At 40.5% G+C, this 16,512-nt stretch overlaps 1 long non-coding RNA gene across 1 annotated transcript in view; it reads left to right on the top strand.

The window, feature by feature from the left end:
• Positions 1 to 9,536, top strand: part of LOC125169474 (uncharacterized) — a 54,194-nt gene extending 44,658 nt beyond the window's left edge. The window contains exon 4 of the long non-coding RNA XR_007153694.1: positions 9,242 to 9,536. This is a non-coding gene — a long non-coding RNA (uncharacterized LOC125169474). The remainder of the gene's footprint in view (positions 1 to 9,241) is intronic.
• The last annotated feature ends 6,976 nt before the right edge of the window (positions 9,537 to 16,512 follow it).

Raw genomic sequence — 16,512 nt, 5'->3', positions numbered from 1 at the left:
GTTTAGAGTTCGGTGATTCAGTGTTTTGGCCTTTCCTACTACTTGCAAGTCTGTGTGTCATTGTGTTTTCAGGGTTGCCAGGTTATTCCTATAGCCAGGCATAAAAATGCCTTGTTTGGGAGCTCCGGCCTGTAGTCAGATATGGGTTAGGTCTCCACTCTACCATTTACACGCTTGGTGACCGTGGGACAGTCTTAAAATATACCTTCTTTATGTGGTTCTTGGGGAGGGGAAACATGTGAGGAGCCTTCAGTGAGAAGCCTAGCACAAAGTAGGCATGGCACAAATGATAATAGTTTAATTTCCAGGAGCACCTGGGTGGCTCAGTCGGCTGAGCCTCTGACTCTTGATTTCAGTTCAGGTCATGATCCCAGAGTCATGGGAGGGGAGCCGAGCATGGAGCACGGAGCCTACTTAAGATTCTCTCTCTCTCCCTTCATCCCTTTCCCCTGTTCACATGCTCTCTCTCTCAAATAAAATTTTAAAAATTAAAAAAAAATAGTTTAATTTCTAGGAGGACCTATTGGCATAAAATGCTATTATTGGATGCTCAGTGCAGTGTATGATCTAGAGAAAGAAGACAAAGCTATTTGGTGAATGAGGTGAGACTGGTGAATAGAAGAGTACCAGGTAAAACAGAATTATGGAACTTGAGTTTGTGAGGAAGATTTTGATTAACATCTCAAGTGTGCTGCTTGGACCCTTGATGAAGTTGCATCTCTAGGCCTCAGTTTCCCATCTATAACATGGGAATAATAATTTCTGCCACTGGGTTGTTGTAAGATACAGATCAATAAAACACTAAGCATAAGGCCTGACATTTAGTAGCTATTCATTAAAGAGCTTTGATGATTAATAATAGTAGATGGTAATCATTACTCACACAATAGAGGCAGTGTAGTTGAGTGAGACAGAGTGGCCTCCTGCATTCCTGAAATTGCACCAAATTAGTAATTACCCACTTTGCTAGGGCAGAGGTTGACCCTGCACAAATCTCAATTCTGATTATTTCACAAAGGTTGTTAGATTTGACATGACAAGGGCTCCTTTCAAATATATAGAAGTTAATAATAATCTTGGACATGAATCTTGGATACCCGTTCTTTCATTTTGCTTTGGACATCTCACCCTTCTGCTAAAAGCAGTATATATTAAATCTCTTTTTTTTTTCTTACTCTTTTGAATCTGATCACTCAGGCCTTGATAAAATCCTTGTTCTGGAGTTTGTTCAAAGTTCATGGGAATAGCATCACAAAGTATTATTCTTGTCAAAATTGCTTAAGTGGAATTGAATCACAAGGAAACAATCAGATTAATTCAGAATATGGCACATTCTACAAGACATCTAACTACCCTGGACTCTGCAAAAAACTTGAAAAACAAAGTGAAACCAAAAGGTCAGGATTGGAAGTATGTAAAGTTAGATTAAAAGAGACTAATAAATATATAACCAGATGCAATGCCTGCACCTTGAATGAGTATAGAGAGCCCTCCACCTGAAAGAGAGAAGGAAAGGAATAAGGAAAGAACGAAAGAAAGGAAGAAAGAAAGAAAGAAAGAAAGAGAAAGAAAAGAAAGAAGTAAAGAAGGAAAGGAAGGAAGGAAGAAAGAAGGAAAAAAAAGAAAAAGAAAAGGAAAGAAAAAGAAAAAGAAAGGAAAGAAAAAAAGAAAGAGGAAAGAAAGGAAGAAAGAAGGAAGGATAGAAAAGAAAAAGAAAGAAAGAGAAATAAAGAAAAGAAAGAAAGGAAAGAAAAAGAAATACAAGAAAAGGAAAGAAAGAAAGAAAGAAACCCAACTATAAAACATATTATGGGACAACTGGAGAAATTTGACTATGGACTATATATTATAAAATGTTATTCACTTTATGATAAGTTTCTTGGGTATGACAATGGTAGTGTGGCTATGTAGGAGAACATACTTGTTTTTTTCAGGTAATACACATATAAATATTTAGGGGTAAAATATTATAGTTTCTGAAATTTCTTAAAAATTGTTTAATGTTTATTAATTTTAGAGAGACAGTGCAAACAGGGGAGGGGCAGAGAGAGAGGGAGAGGACACATCAGCACGGAGCCCAGTGCAGAGCTTGAACCCACAAACTGTAGGATCACGACCTGAGCCGAGGTCGGATGCTCAACCGACTGAGCCACTCAGGCACCCAATTTCTGCAATTTCAAATGGTTCCACCAAATAGGATGTAAAAGTGTACATCTATATCCATAGGTAAATGTATAAAGAGAAAGAAAATATTTGGAACATGGAAAATACTAACTATTTAACCTATATGAAAGGTTCATAGGTATCCATGAACTGTTCCTTCAACTTTTCTAAAGGTTTGACAATTTGCAAAATAAAAAGTTGGGGGAGAAAAGTTTGTGGGAGAAAACCAGCTAGCCCATCTGCATAGTTACTTCCCGGGAATGCTCATTGAGGAGCCCTCTATCCAGCCTCACAGACACTGGGGCTTTTATCCTTTCAGGGACTAAGGGCTCACATCATAGATTTGAACCATTGGCCAATTCTCACCTGGGAAAGCCTCTGTTCTTTACAGTCCTGCAGCTGAAAATCTGGAGTAGGAGATGGATGTGGAGAGAAGGCTTGTTCAGAAAAGGAAGTAGTAAAACAAACATGCATTTGAGGGGGCAACCATTAAAAAGATCCTAGGAGGTAAAGTCCTTTCAGTTTTCAGCAGGCATATGGCCCGTTAAGCATCTGTGTAAATTTAGTAGGAATCTTGTCTGCCTAGGTGATGAAGAATAAGAATTCCAGGGTAAAAATAATTGAGGAATTTATACCTGGAATTTCTGGGAGAAATTGATAGAACTAGGAGAAAGAATTTCCTTTCAAGAATGGATTCATTAAGGACAGATGGGTCCTGGGGTCATTCTTCTTAGAGCTTAATTACCATGTTCTGAAGCAGTTTGAGATCTTAATGACTTGACTCCTTCCTATCCACTGGTGTCAAATTTAAAACCAACCACACAAAATGTTGGGGACAAAAAGTAGTCCAGTAAACAAACTTATTAATAGAAATGAAATTCCACAGGGAACACAGGCACACACAAGTCAGTGGGATATTAAATTCCTGTGATAAGTTAACATGGATTAAGCAAAACTTTTTATAGTGCAAGTTCTTAGTATCAAATTTTGAAGCACAGCAACATCTAATAATATAATTATAATATATTAACTATTTCTTTTTTTAATGTTTATTTACTTTTGAGAGAGAGAGTGAGCAGGGGAGGGGCAGAGAGAGAGGGAGAGAAAGAATCCCAGGCAGGCTCTGTGCTGTCAGCACAAAGCCAGACATGGAGCTTGAACCCATGAATCATGAGATCATGACATCAGCCAAAATCAAGAGTTGGTTGCTTAATTGACTGAGCCACCTAGGCACCCCTATATTAACTATTTCTAATAGGTTGCAAATAATACTAAAGGGCTATATTGAAGGAAAACATTGATTCACTCAATAAATAATTATTGGACACACTTTCTGTTCTGCATTTGGGAATAAAGCCAGGGACACGTCTTCCTGGAGTCCACGCTCCACCAGTGAGGTAGATTTAATATGTGGTGAGTTACAATAGTAACAAAGGCTACAAAAGAGTAGTTTGTAGATCTGTCATCTGGAATAGCTTAGATTTTATGAATGCTAATCATCACAGAAGAAAATTATCAAATGTAGAACTATTTTTTAATGTTAATTTATTTGAGAGAGAGAGAGAGAGTGTGTGTGTGTGTGTGTGAGTGGGGAAGAGCAGAGAGAGAGGGATAGACAGTATCCGAAGCAGGCTCCAGGCTCTGAACTATCAGCACAGAACCCAATGTGGGGCTCAAACTCATGAACCGCGAGATCATGACCCTAGCCGAAGTCGGTTGCTTAAGGGACTGAGCCACCCAGGTGCCCCTGTAGAACTATTTTTAATATATTTAAAGTTTTTCTGAAATTTTTTCATCGTAAAAAGACTTTAATTTTCTTCTTCTTCTTCTTCTTCTTCTTCTTCTTCTTTTTGAGAGAGAGAGGGCGCAAGTTAGTGAGGGGCAGAGAGGAAAAGAAGGAGAGAGAGAGAGAGAAAAGCAGGCTCACCCAAAGCCCAGCTCATGTTTACTCAAAGCAGGGCTCGAGCTCACCCAAAGCTGGGCTCAAGCTCACCCAGTGCAGGGCTCAAGCTCACCCGATGTGGGACTCGAACTCACAAACTGTGAGATCATGACCTGAGGCAAAGTCAGATGCTTAAGGATTGAGCCACCCTGGTGCCCTGAGGCTTTAATTTTCTAAGACAACTTTAAATCCTGAAGGTTGGGATTTTTGTTCTCTTGTTTATGTCCCCCACCATCATGCTTGCAGATAGAGTGATTGATGGGGTCAATAGCTATGCATGTGACTGTCGGCAGGAAGGCTGCTGGGACAATGCTCACAGTCCTCCATGCCACCAGCATGGCAGCATATAGCCAGTGGTTAAAGGTACCAATACTAGTGCTAACTTCTTGAGTTCAAGTCCAGGCTCTGCCACTTGGTAGCTGGGTAGTATGGGCAAATTACTCACTCAAGCTCAGTTTCCTCAGCTGAAAATGAAGATAGTCGTAGTACCACCCTCCCCAACTCTTTTTTTTTTTTTCTTTTAGCATCCTAAATAAGATAATGCAGATAAAGCACTTGGCAGAAAGTAAGTCTTCAATAGATTTTAAACATTTTTTTTATTTGAAAATCTAATTTTTTTTATTAAGCAATCCAGGAATCAGGCAGCATCCCATCTAGCAAAAAGAGGGGAGCTCCTTAGATTTTAACTATTATATGGTTGCTTTAATTTTTATGACTAGTCAATTGTCTGATCATCCCCACTCTGAACATGCTCACTGGCTTTTTGTCCTTATTTTTCAAGTTGAATGTAGTCAGGTCCCTGATTTCACACCAAATGCATTCACTTCTAGTCTTGTATGCACAGTAATCAAAGTGGGCTTTTACTGTCCTAGAGGTCAAAAACCATAAAATTTTATCTGTAGTATAAAAACCCAAAGCTGACATAGGAAAGGAAGTTGGAAAGTAGCAGAAATTAATACAAGAAGGATCAGGCTTTTCAAAGGCAAATATGCAAAGTTGAGAATGATCTTTTCCCTGAATGAACATCTGGAATGACTGTATGTAGATTAGTACACTCATGATACCAGCAAGTGCCCGCTACTTCTGAGTCCATTGGAGCTTTTTTTCTAGCAACTTTGGGAAATCCACATCTTTATTACTTTTGTTTTTTTAATGCTGGACAGTGTGACAGAGATGGCTGATTGTCTCAATATTCATTTCTCCCTTCTTTTTCGTTAGAGGACACTGATTGTTAGTTGGACTTTTGGCTACCCAGAATATGGACTACATTTCCCAAACTCCCTTGCAGCTAGGCATGTGATCATGTGACTAAGTTCTAGCCAAAGGGCTGTGAAGAGATGTGTTCTTGCAAGGAAAGATGTGCTCTCCTTTCTTTTCCAACTGAGCCAGGATGTGGATGTTGTGGTGAGCTACCTGGACCATGCAGATGAGAATAACACCCTAAGAAAGGTGGAAGGAACTTGAGTTTGGACACTATGGGGCAGCCACATTATATTAGAGAGAAATATAATTCTATTTTGTTTAAGTCATGACTACTCAGTCTCCATTAACTGCAGTTGTATCTAGATCATAAATAATACAGGCAGGAATGAATATGAAAGTAGAAGTGTCTCCTCAACACCTCCCCCTCACCATTGCTCTTTTTTTGCTGGCTTGAATCCTGGGGGGAAATGCTGATGTGTGTGCGTGTGTGTATTGTTTTACTCTGTATGTAAGAATTCATTCACTGAACATACACAGTATTTATATTGAGAGTTCCAGGCATTTTACTTTGAATGTGTGCATGTGCGTGCGTGCACACACACACACACACACACACACGCACACACATATGTACACTTATATATCAATCACAATTATCATGTTTAATAAGCATACAGTCTAGACTGGAAAATCTATATAATATGAGAAGTAATATATTGCCAAATGAACAAGATAATGAGCTCAGAAAGTTTCAGAAAGCCTGGGCCATCATTTTTACTCTGAACCCAATGAATTACCAATGAAAGTAGAAAGCTAGTCTCCAGAAGGACAAGGGATGGGATTTGACTTCATTTAGCTTTCCCCATTGTTTATAGAACACCCTACTCATAGCTTTCCTTCAGTTCTGTGTCAGGTTGCCTCCTTTGTGGTCTTCTGACTCTTTCTTGGCACCCTCCTCTTTCCCACCCACATGATGCCTGTTATCTCACAAGCCTGGCCCTCCTTCATCCCTTTGTGTGAGACAAGCAGCTGGCATCACTGTCCCAGTTTCATAGATAGAGCAACGGTCATTTTTCTATTGTTACTAGACCAAAGTTAACTAGTGAGTCATTCTAAAGTCCTAGAACCGGATCCTAATTCTTGTTCCTGGAATCATTTGCCAAACTGAATTACACCGAAGGTTCAAGAGGATGGTGGCCTTTGAACAGCTCAGTGAGGAATGCATTTGCGTGTGACTTAGTTAAAAACAAGGATTAACTCTCTATTGAAAACTGCTGGCCTGAAAAAGAAAGGGGAGAAATGTATCAATGTAAAATCATCTTCATACCAAAAAGATGCTTAACTGCTCTGAAAATGCACTGCAAGCTCTTTGGTTCATGGCTTCCTAAGTACTAGGTTTTTAAACAGAATATGTCTTATTTGCAGTTGAGGAGATCAATTTTCTTCCTCTTACAATAGTCACATACGTGAATTTAGATCTGGGAGGAAACTATTTATTTCCTTCTTTTCACAAGAGGATCTTTAAAGTATCTAACAACAACAACAACAACAGCAACAAGAATAAATTTAAAAGAAAGTATCTAACAGAGAAAAAATGAGCTTGCTCATGTATTAAAATTAGTACACAAGCCATTCCAAACACAAGCTGTTCATATTTAGTAGGGAGATGCTTTTTATGTAGCATTGTTGGCATAGCTTAGAATTTCTTAATTTTTTCCCCTTCCTTGTGTTTTTCTTTGCATCACATGTAATCCTGTTTCTTCATCCTTTCACGCACCCTCCTAGCCAACTTGATGAAAGGCACAAAGTGTGCCTGCAGTAGTAACTCTGGATTTAAAAGTAGAAACAACGTCAGTGTGAAGGCAAGTTAGAGTTTGAATATTAAGCTTAGTGACTATCCTTTGTTTCATAGCTATGGGAAAAGGAAAATTTTGGAAAGCGGAAATAGGATTTCTTACTTGGAGTCCAGGAACCCTTAAAACTGTCTTTCTTATAATTATCACCTGCAACTACCCTTTGGGCTCTACCCAGACACCCTGAGTCAGGATCCCTGAAGATGGGTCATGGGAATCTTCTTTTCAACAAACTTCCCAGATGGTTCTTATATCCATTAACAGTTGGAGAGTCTCTGCTCTGAGGAGTTCATGGATGGTCTTTAAGGGCTTTATGAAGCCCCTCAATATGTATACAAAGTATGGTGCAGGTGCACAGGTGTGGTTTTCTTTTTCTTAAAAAAAAATTCTTTTAAGTTTATTCATTTTTCAGAGACAGTGAGACAAAGCGTGAGTGGAGGAGGGTCAGAGAGAGAGGGAGACAGAATCCAAAACAGGCACCTGGCTCTGAGCTGTCAGCACAGAGCCTGATGCGGGGCTTGAACTCATAACCGTGAGATCATGACCTGACCCGAAGTCAGCCGCTCAACCAACTGAGCCACCCAGGTGCCCCACAGGTGTGTTTTTCTAAGGGAGATTTTCAAGGAGTTCTGTGACCCTGGAAAAGGTTAAGGGTCTAAATGGTCGATAAATGTAGGGAAAAAAAGTTCCGTCTCACTTATTAGTGAACAGGAACTAAAAAAATTAGTGAACAGATTGAAAAATCTGACACAGTGTTTGGCAAAGATCTAGAAAAGTAGGGATTCTCATACATTGATTATGAAAACCAATGGTTACAGACATTTTGGGGAGCACTTTGACAATAGCTAACAAAACTTAAAATACATTCTCTTTACAACCCATTTTAAGTAAGTACAAACTCTTGAACACATGAACATGACTTGCTTAAGGATATTCTATGGGGTATTGTTTGTTTATAATTGCAGAAAATTGGAAATAACCTAAATATTCACCAATAGAAGAATGAATAAATAAAATGTAGTATAATAAAGTGCTCATTACTATAAAGTGATTACAAGGAATGATATAAAGCCTCATATTAATAATTATGAAAATAATGGTTAATACTCACATGTTTACTGGCACTAAGAGTTCTGCATATATTAACAAAAAGTCTGGACCCCAAAACATAATACTGAGTTAAAAAAAGACATCACAAAATGATACACATTGTGATACTACTTATGTCTAAAAGCACAAAATAATACTTAAATGATTTATCAATACACATGTAGTAAAAATATGAAAACATGGATTTCCCAAATATACACAAAATTCTCTATAATTGTGATCCAGGGTAGCACCAGGGAGGACTTATAAAACTGGGGGCATTTCAGTCTGCTTCAGTTTATCAGAAACCTGTCATTTTCTAAAGACCTGTAATTAACAAACATTTATATAGAACTGTACTCTTACAACCAGTTACCAAGGGGTGATGATTAATTTTATATGCCAACTTGACTGGGCTAAAAGGTGTCTAGATAGCTGGTAAAACATTATTTTTTGGTTGTATCTGTGAAAGTGTCTCTGGAAGAGATTAGCATTTGAATCAGGAGACTGAATAAGATCACTTTACCCAATGCAAATGGGCATCATCCAATCCATTGAGTGCCCTCATAGAGCGAAAAGCAAGGGCAAATTTGCTCTTCTGTTGAGCTGAGACCTCCACCTTCTCCTGCCCTCAGACATTTGTGCTCCTGGTTCTTGGCTTTTGGATTCATACCAGGACTTACACCACTGGCCCCAATTTTTTAGATCTTCTCAGAATTCATGATAACTAGGGAGTAAAGGGCTTGGTGTTGCCAGACATATGCCTTAAATTTAAGATTAAGAAAACTGGAGAAACTCAAAATATGCAATTTTGATTTAATAAAATCAAGTGTCTTTCCCTCTCTTCCTACCCCACTCCATATTAAAAAAAAAAAAAAAAAAGGAAAAAGGGCTAGGAAAAAAAAATTATGGTTACTCAGGTAATTATTCTTTCAACCAGATTTCAAATTTAGAGCTCTTTACCTCCAACTTCTGTCCTCTTTGTTGACAGGATTAAGTGGACCTACAAGGATCTGCACATTTGGTCCCAGTACCCTCCCAGTTCACCCCATATCCCACCCACGTGGACTCCTCATCCTCGTTTTTGTACTGCCAACCTTTGCCTGGGAAAGGTTTCTTTCTGACCCTGCTTGCCTGGAAAAGCCCAATCATCATTCAAGAACCAGCTCAAAGTTCACCTCCTCTGTGAAGGCTCCCCTGAAATAGGACTTACTCATCCCCACATGCTGATTGAATACTGTCAGTGCCCTTCAGCCAAAGACCACCAAGAACACACCAACAATGAGACAAGGTAGGTTTATTACTCATTGATGGAGGGAAAACATACTCCATGGGGCATAACAGAGTGTCACAGAGAACTTTTAAGATTTGGGCTTTGGTTGGGTGATTTGGGGAGGGTCTATTAACTCAAAAATCTTCTCTAGATTGGGAACCACCAAAGAGCAAAGGGCAGTTCTATGCTTTGGTGTTTTATGGGTGGCACAGTGACCTTGTTTTTGTCTTGGCATAGACAAAATTATAAATTACAAATTTGTAAAAATTTACAAATTACAAATTTACTGTGAACTTGTTTTGTTGTTCTTTATCATGGTTCAGAGTAAGTTTATCTGAGGTTGGTGTACTATGAGATTATTTATGTCCAACCGGAGAACAAGATGGCCTGGCTATGAGTGTCAGACCAGCTTGTAATTCTATTGGGGTCTAACTGTGATTATTTGTGGGTGTCAGGGGCTGCTTTCCTTTTTCTTAGCACCTACAGTACAACAGTTATTGGACTTGGATATTGTTTGTGTGTCTTTTACATCACTCAGCATGTTGTATTGTGACACAGATAGTGCTGTCCATCCAAATCCTCCCCCCCTCCCGCGACAGTGGGGCAAGCATGGAATGTCAGTGGGACTGACCCCACCTCCAGCTTCAGTGATGAGACTTGATTTGTCTAAAACAACCCAGTGACTGGTTCAGGGATGGGCATTGCAATGATGTTGCCTGGAAATAGACACAGAGATTTGCATGCAAGAGAGTTAGTGGGGAAGGCTCATGGGAAGGACGTTAACAGAGAGGGAAATCCAATGGAGCAGTAGGGAAAGTTGACCTGCTGTGCGGTTGCAGTAAAGGCCTCATCTGATCCTCCAGGGGAGCTCTGGAGCTGGGATATCCCTTCAGAGAGGTCTGAATTGAGGCAGGGCGAGGCTTTTGTACCTGCCCATTGACCAGCAGTTTCTTCCCAAAAGGGGCAGGCAGCTCCTATTGGCTAGAGCAATGCCTGTAGAGGAACTCACTTATGAACCATCAACAATCACCCATCCCAGCGATGGAGGATGGGAGTTTCAGTCCTGAAAGGAAAATCTGGTTGGTGTAGCCACTAAAATGGACAAATGTGAATAAGCTATTTTCTCGTCCTACTGATAATTTCACCTTCTAGAAGACATGATTTTGGTGCCAATTCTATCCAACAAGGAGCACTTGGTAGGTGAAATGGAGAGCCTTGCAAAGCAGTTACTATTACTTTTTTAAACACATTGCTCAAGGCCAGCCCAGTTGGGAGTGTTCTTTGGGTACAGTGATTATTTCAGGTATCTCAGGAATTTTTTGGTACTTAAGGGTAGAGAAGCATGTTCTCCATTAGATGCCAGAATAAAGTGTATAGCTCAGCTGCTGGTTGCATCATCAGGACAAAACCAGCATATAGACCATGGAAGAATGGAGAAACTTGTAGAGAAATGAGGGTGGTAATAGTGGACTGGAGCTACATCAATCATCAGGCCACAGGTGATTGTGCACCTCTCTTTCCAATTCTGTGTTTCGTGATTTTATACTCTTAGCTTGAAATAGGCCATGGTGGGGGTATTTACAACATGGAAATCGGCAAGCACTGTAAGTCAAGGCTTTGTTCTCCAGAGAGTCAATTAGTTGTTGTACACACTTTCCAGCAAACCACTAGTGGAGCCCTAATCAAACCATGCCTGAAGCATGTCCTGTTACATGACAAGACTTTACAGTTCCAGGAGTCAATAGATTCTCTTTATAATATAACCTGTTTTGACTTCTAATTACCACATATTATTGTTTATCAATTTGTACTTTCGTTTTCTCCAATAAGCTGAAAGCTTCCCAAAAGTCAGGGAACATATTTTTCTTTGAATTTTCAGTGCCTAGAACATAGTCAGTATCCCACATACATTGAATACACAAAGTAGAATGATCCTTGAACTGAAAAGGATCGAACAAGCACTGATAAAAAGGTAACAGACATTTAAGATGAGTGAAAGTGCAGGTGTTCAAACCTGTCCATTTTGTTGGCCTAAAGAAATGACATTCCAGAGTTGAGAGAATTATGACAAATTGTGGATGTGGGAGAGAAGATGAAAGATAGGCAAATGCCCATCTGGTTTTTTAAGAAGAAAGAAAGCAAATTCTGCAAGCTGTGTAGTTTCCTGGTTATCTCACATCAGGTTCTAGAACAGATTGTTGAGGAGCGCCTGGGTGGCTCAGTTGGTTGGGCGACTGACTTCGTCTCAGGTCATGATCTCGCAGTTTGTGAGTTCGAGGCCCACGTCAGGCTCTGTGCTGACCTGCTCCAGATTCCGTCTCTCTTTCTCTCTGCCCCTGCCCCACTCACACTCTGTGTCTGTTTCTCTCAAAAATAAATAAACATTAAAATAAATAAATGAATAAATAAATAAATAAATAAATAAATAAATAAATAAATAAAAGAGATTTTTGAAATACTAGTGAAGGAGAAGAAGCAGTGTTCACCAGGATATGCTCATTAATAACAAAATCAAAAAACCAAAAAGCAAAAATGGACAGCCAAGGGTTTGCATGATATGACATGGCCATAGAGTTAAATTTAATGGGGATAAATGAAAGATACTGTATTTGCGTCCAAAACACCAATGGCACACTGTCAGGATGTGACTTGGCTTAGCCGTAATATGTACAACAAAGGTGGAGAGATTATACTTGAAAATCAATCCAGTTTGAGTCACCTATGTAATGTGACCATGAAGAAAGCCAATACAATCCTGGGTTGCATTAAATTAAGCTTAGTCTGGTCTTGTGACTTACTGATTGATGTGCAAGTCTTACCTGATGACCTAAACAGAAACAGATCCTGTTTGAACAGCATTTTGAAAAATTAGTTCTCCTTCCTCCCTCAAACCTGGCAGAGTCTTCTTATGGAGACACCAGTGTGTGTGATTCAGTCAGGGGTAGTACCTGCTTATGAATCACGTTGGTGGCTGCATGGAGAGTAGGGCCCACCCAGGTTCAGGTGATCTGTCTGTCTATTCATGTGCCATTACCATGCTGTATTATTTATAGAGACTTTATAGAGCTGGTCCTCCTTCGTAGCCCTTCCTTTTTAGTGTTTTTGAGAAGATTTTTGATGGTGTCCATGATCGACAGGCTCCTATCCTCTCTGGCACCTATCTCCCCATTACACACCAACAGGAACTATGTATGGATGAGAAAAAGGAAGCAGTGCTTCTGGGCATTCATCTCTCTCTCTTTCCCCACCTCCACACCCCTTTTTCTCAAGGACTGTTGGTGAATGTGGGCTTGGCTGACAGACAGCCACAGCCTGACTCCCATTCTTGGCTGCTTATCACTTGTGATCCTGGACAAGTTCCCTAAAATCCCTAAGCCTCAGTTTCCTCATCTGTTAAGTGGGCAAAATGATGCCTTCCTCAGAGTGAGAATGAAGGGAAATGAAATGCAGAAAGCACTTATCCCAGAGCCTAGTAAAGAGAAGAGTCTCCATACATGGCAGCCGTGTCTGCTGTTGTTCTTGTAGGAGATGGTGCTTTGTTAGTATAGTTCCTGTTACTATTATCATCAGACACTCCTTTATTTCCTTTATTCTGGTTCATGAATTTGAACGGGAAGAAATCATATCTCTATTTTATTTAACCTTTCTTTGAAATCTAGCTTTTCCTTCTGGTAAGAGTGCAGGCAACTTGACTGCAGTGGTATTAGCACTGTGACTTTGTCGCCATTGAAATCACAGATCTTTTCACATAACCTGATAGTTATTGCAGACATCTCAAAACATCTCCCATCACTCTGTTTTTTTCTTGTTTTTAATTTTTTTTTTTTTTTTTTACTGTTTTTATTTATTATTGAGAGACAGAGAGAGACAGAGCATGAGCGGGGGAGAGGCAGAGAGGAAGAAACACAGAATCCGAAGCAGGCTCCAGGCTCCGAGCTGTCAGCACAGAGCCCGATGTGGGGCTCAAACTCACAAACCATGAGATCATGACCTGAGCCGAAGTCGGACGCTTAACCGACTGAGCCACCCGGGCGCCCCATCCCATCACTGTTTGAAATGACAGTAGCTTTTTGACCCTTCATCAGGTCTTAGTATGTAAAGCATTGATTGGGGTGCCTGGGTGGCTTGGACAGCTGAGTATCCAACTTGGGCTCGGGTCATAATCTCACGGTTCGTGAGTTTGAGCCCCACGTGGGGCTCTCTGCTGTCAGTGCCAAGCCTACTTTGAATTCTCTGTCTCCCTCTCTCTCTGGCCCTCTCCTGCTCATACTCTCTGCCTCAAGAATAAACCTTAAAAAATTTTTTTTTTTTTTTAGAAATAAAGCATTGCTAAAGGAGTACACATATTACTCTGGTACATTACTTAAATATTTGATGACCATAAGAGTATAATTGTTTTCTTTTGTAATTTTATGTATTTAAAACATTATTCTGAGAAGTTGTCTATAGGCTTTACCAGCTTGCCACTGGGAGCCATGGCACATAAAGGATTAAGTGCCCCTGTGCCGGTCAGCTCAGTTCGTTAAAGAGCAGTGAAGGTCATAGGGGCTCTCTTGTAAGGTCAAGATCACTTCACCTCCCTTCACTCTATGCCTCAGCCCCAGAGACTGGCAGCATTTCCAGAGACACAGAAGGGACTAAGACCCACCCGAACAAGCCCGTCTCTGGCAGGAAATAGAATGCCTTGTGGATGGTGGATTAGCTTTGGCATAGCATTATGGGAGAGGCGGACCATTTGGATATGAAAGCTGATAGTTGGCAAAGCAATAAAGGCAGAATAACTCACTTGTAACTGGTGGCGGGACCTGTGATTGATCAGCAGTCCTTCATTCTGACTCTCTCTCTCTTAGTCTAGGCCTTTTTTAAAAAAAATTATTTATTTTGAGAGAGAGCAGGGGAGGAGCAGAGAGAGGGGGAGAGAATCCTAAGCAGGCTCTGCACTGTCAGAGAGGAGCCCCATGTGGGGCTCAAACTCACAAACTGTGAGATCATGACCTGAGCCAAAATCAAGGGTCGGACGCTCAACCGACTGAGCCACCCAGTGCCTCTCTCAGTCCAGGCCTTTTGTTCTACGTCAGGCAAAACTCCATACTTCCTATTCCTCTCTCTCCTCATCCCTACTCATGTCTCTTTCTCCATCTTGTCTCTGCTTCTCTCTCTATTTCCTTCCCTCATTTTTTCTCCTCCTCCCTCATTCCCTTTCCCCCACTTCTACAGGGAAGAAGCAGTAGAAAATTCTGAATTTAGTGTTGAGCACATAGTGGACATTCTTCTCTATGCCTGACCTCATGTTCTTGACACTGATACTTGTTGGCCTTGGGCCTGTGCTCGCACCCTTTTCTGTCATCACATACACACACACACACACACACACACACACACACTCTCTCTCTCTATCTCTTTCTCTCTGACACACACTCACACCTCAGAAAGATTATATTTATAATACCCTCGGGTATTTCCAAATGCCAGTACTCATTTTGGGAGCACACTTGTCTCTCCTGCTTGGAACAAACTGAACTTTCCACTGGCTCAGAGTTTTGAAGTTCTTCCGGCTGAGGGAAGAGTGAGAAACTCCAGGGGACCAGCCATATGTCAGAGCACTATCAACTTTCTACTCTGAGGGTCATGCTCACCAGAGCAGAACATTTGTTGAAGGATTCGCAGCCACATTTGGCCCAAGCAGCTCATGTTGGGTCTTTTAAAAAAAAAACTTGCTGGTGGAAAGGGCTTCTGGAGTAGAGAGACCAGGTGTCGAGTGAGAATAGATCCTACCAGGCTGACACGGGCCATCAGAAATGATGTTTCGGGGCACCTGGGTGGCTCAGTCAGTTAAGCGTCAGACTTGGTTTCAGCTCCAGTCATGATCTCACGGTTTGTAAGTTCAAGCCTCGCATCAGGCTCATCTCTGATGGCATGGAGCCTGCTTGGGATTCTTTCTCTCTCCTTCTCTCTCTGCCCCTCCTTTCTCTTTTTCTTTCTCTCTCTCTTTCTCTCAAAATAAAAATAAATAAACTTAAAAAAAAAACAAAAGAAATGATGTTTCTGAAGCCTAGAGAAGAGAAGGGTTTGAAACCAATAAATCCCCAAAGGACAAATGGTAACTATCACTCAATGTCTGTGAATTAATCTGAATTCACTTTCAGTTTGGAGTGAGCTAAAGGCTCTCATTTCTCAAAACTGGACTCAGGGCTGCCTTTATGCACAGGCAGATTTGAGCAGTTCCTCTCCTCTTCCCCAAATTTAGCTGTTCCATGAAATATCCTTAAAGGGGTTCAAAACAGTCATTCCACAATTAGAGCTATGGCTTGAAACCTCATTCCTGTGAGAGTTGACTCACTGACTTAATTCACACTAAAGTGTGAATGACTAACCCAGGATTCTTTCCTTTCTTGCAAACAGGTTTATGAAATACATATAGTGAGAGAGAAGGCAGGAGACTCAGAGAGAAGGAGAGGGAGGGAGAGACAGAGAGAGAGGGAGGCAGATGTTTGAGAGGAAATTGGATGGAGGGACATAGAAAAATGAGATATTGGACATTTTATAACTTCATAGATTTTTAACTTTATAACTTTATAGATTTTACAAATTGTATGCTCAGAGTTGGTCCCAATTAATTTTCAGGAGGCAATTGCCTAGCTTAATTATGGATAAGTTTTTAGCACTCAGTTTCAACTGTACTTTATATCGGTTGGTTTTCTTAGCCTTTCATATGAGAAGCTCTTTAGTGGGTAAAATGGGAAGGTGGCAAGAGAGAGGAGGAGGTACTGAACTGGATCAGAACCATTCATTGCTCAGAGGATGATGTTTCATCACCTTCCATGTAATTTTATCAGATGTCATTTCAAACCAGTAAAGAAGCTCTTCCCTTCTACTTCACAGTAAACAAATCTAGGGAGAATCCTTTCACTTCCCCCAAATCACCATTCTTTAAGTGGAATTTATTTGAACAATTTGCTTTGTGTGAACAACGTTGATGTCTAGTCTGG

The sequence above is a fragment of the Prionailurus viverrinus genome, chromosome B4 (genome assembly GCF_022837055.1).
Source record: "Prionailurus viverrinus isolate Anna chromosome B4, UM_Priviv_1.0, whole genome shotgun sequence".
Lineage (NCBI taxonomy): Eukaryota > Metazoa > Chordata > Mammalia > Carnivora > Felidae > Prionailurus > Prionailurus viverrinus.
Note: the sequence above shows the minus strand (reverse complement) of the source record. Positions and strands in the feature narration are given on the sequence as shown.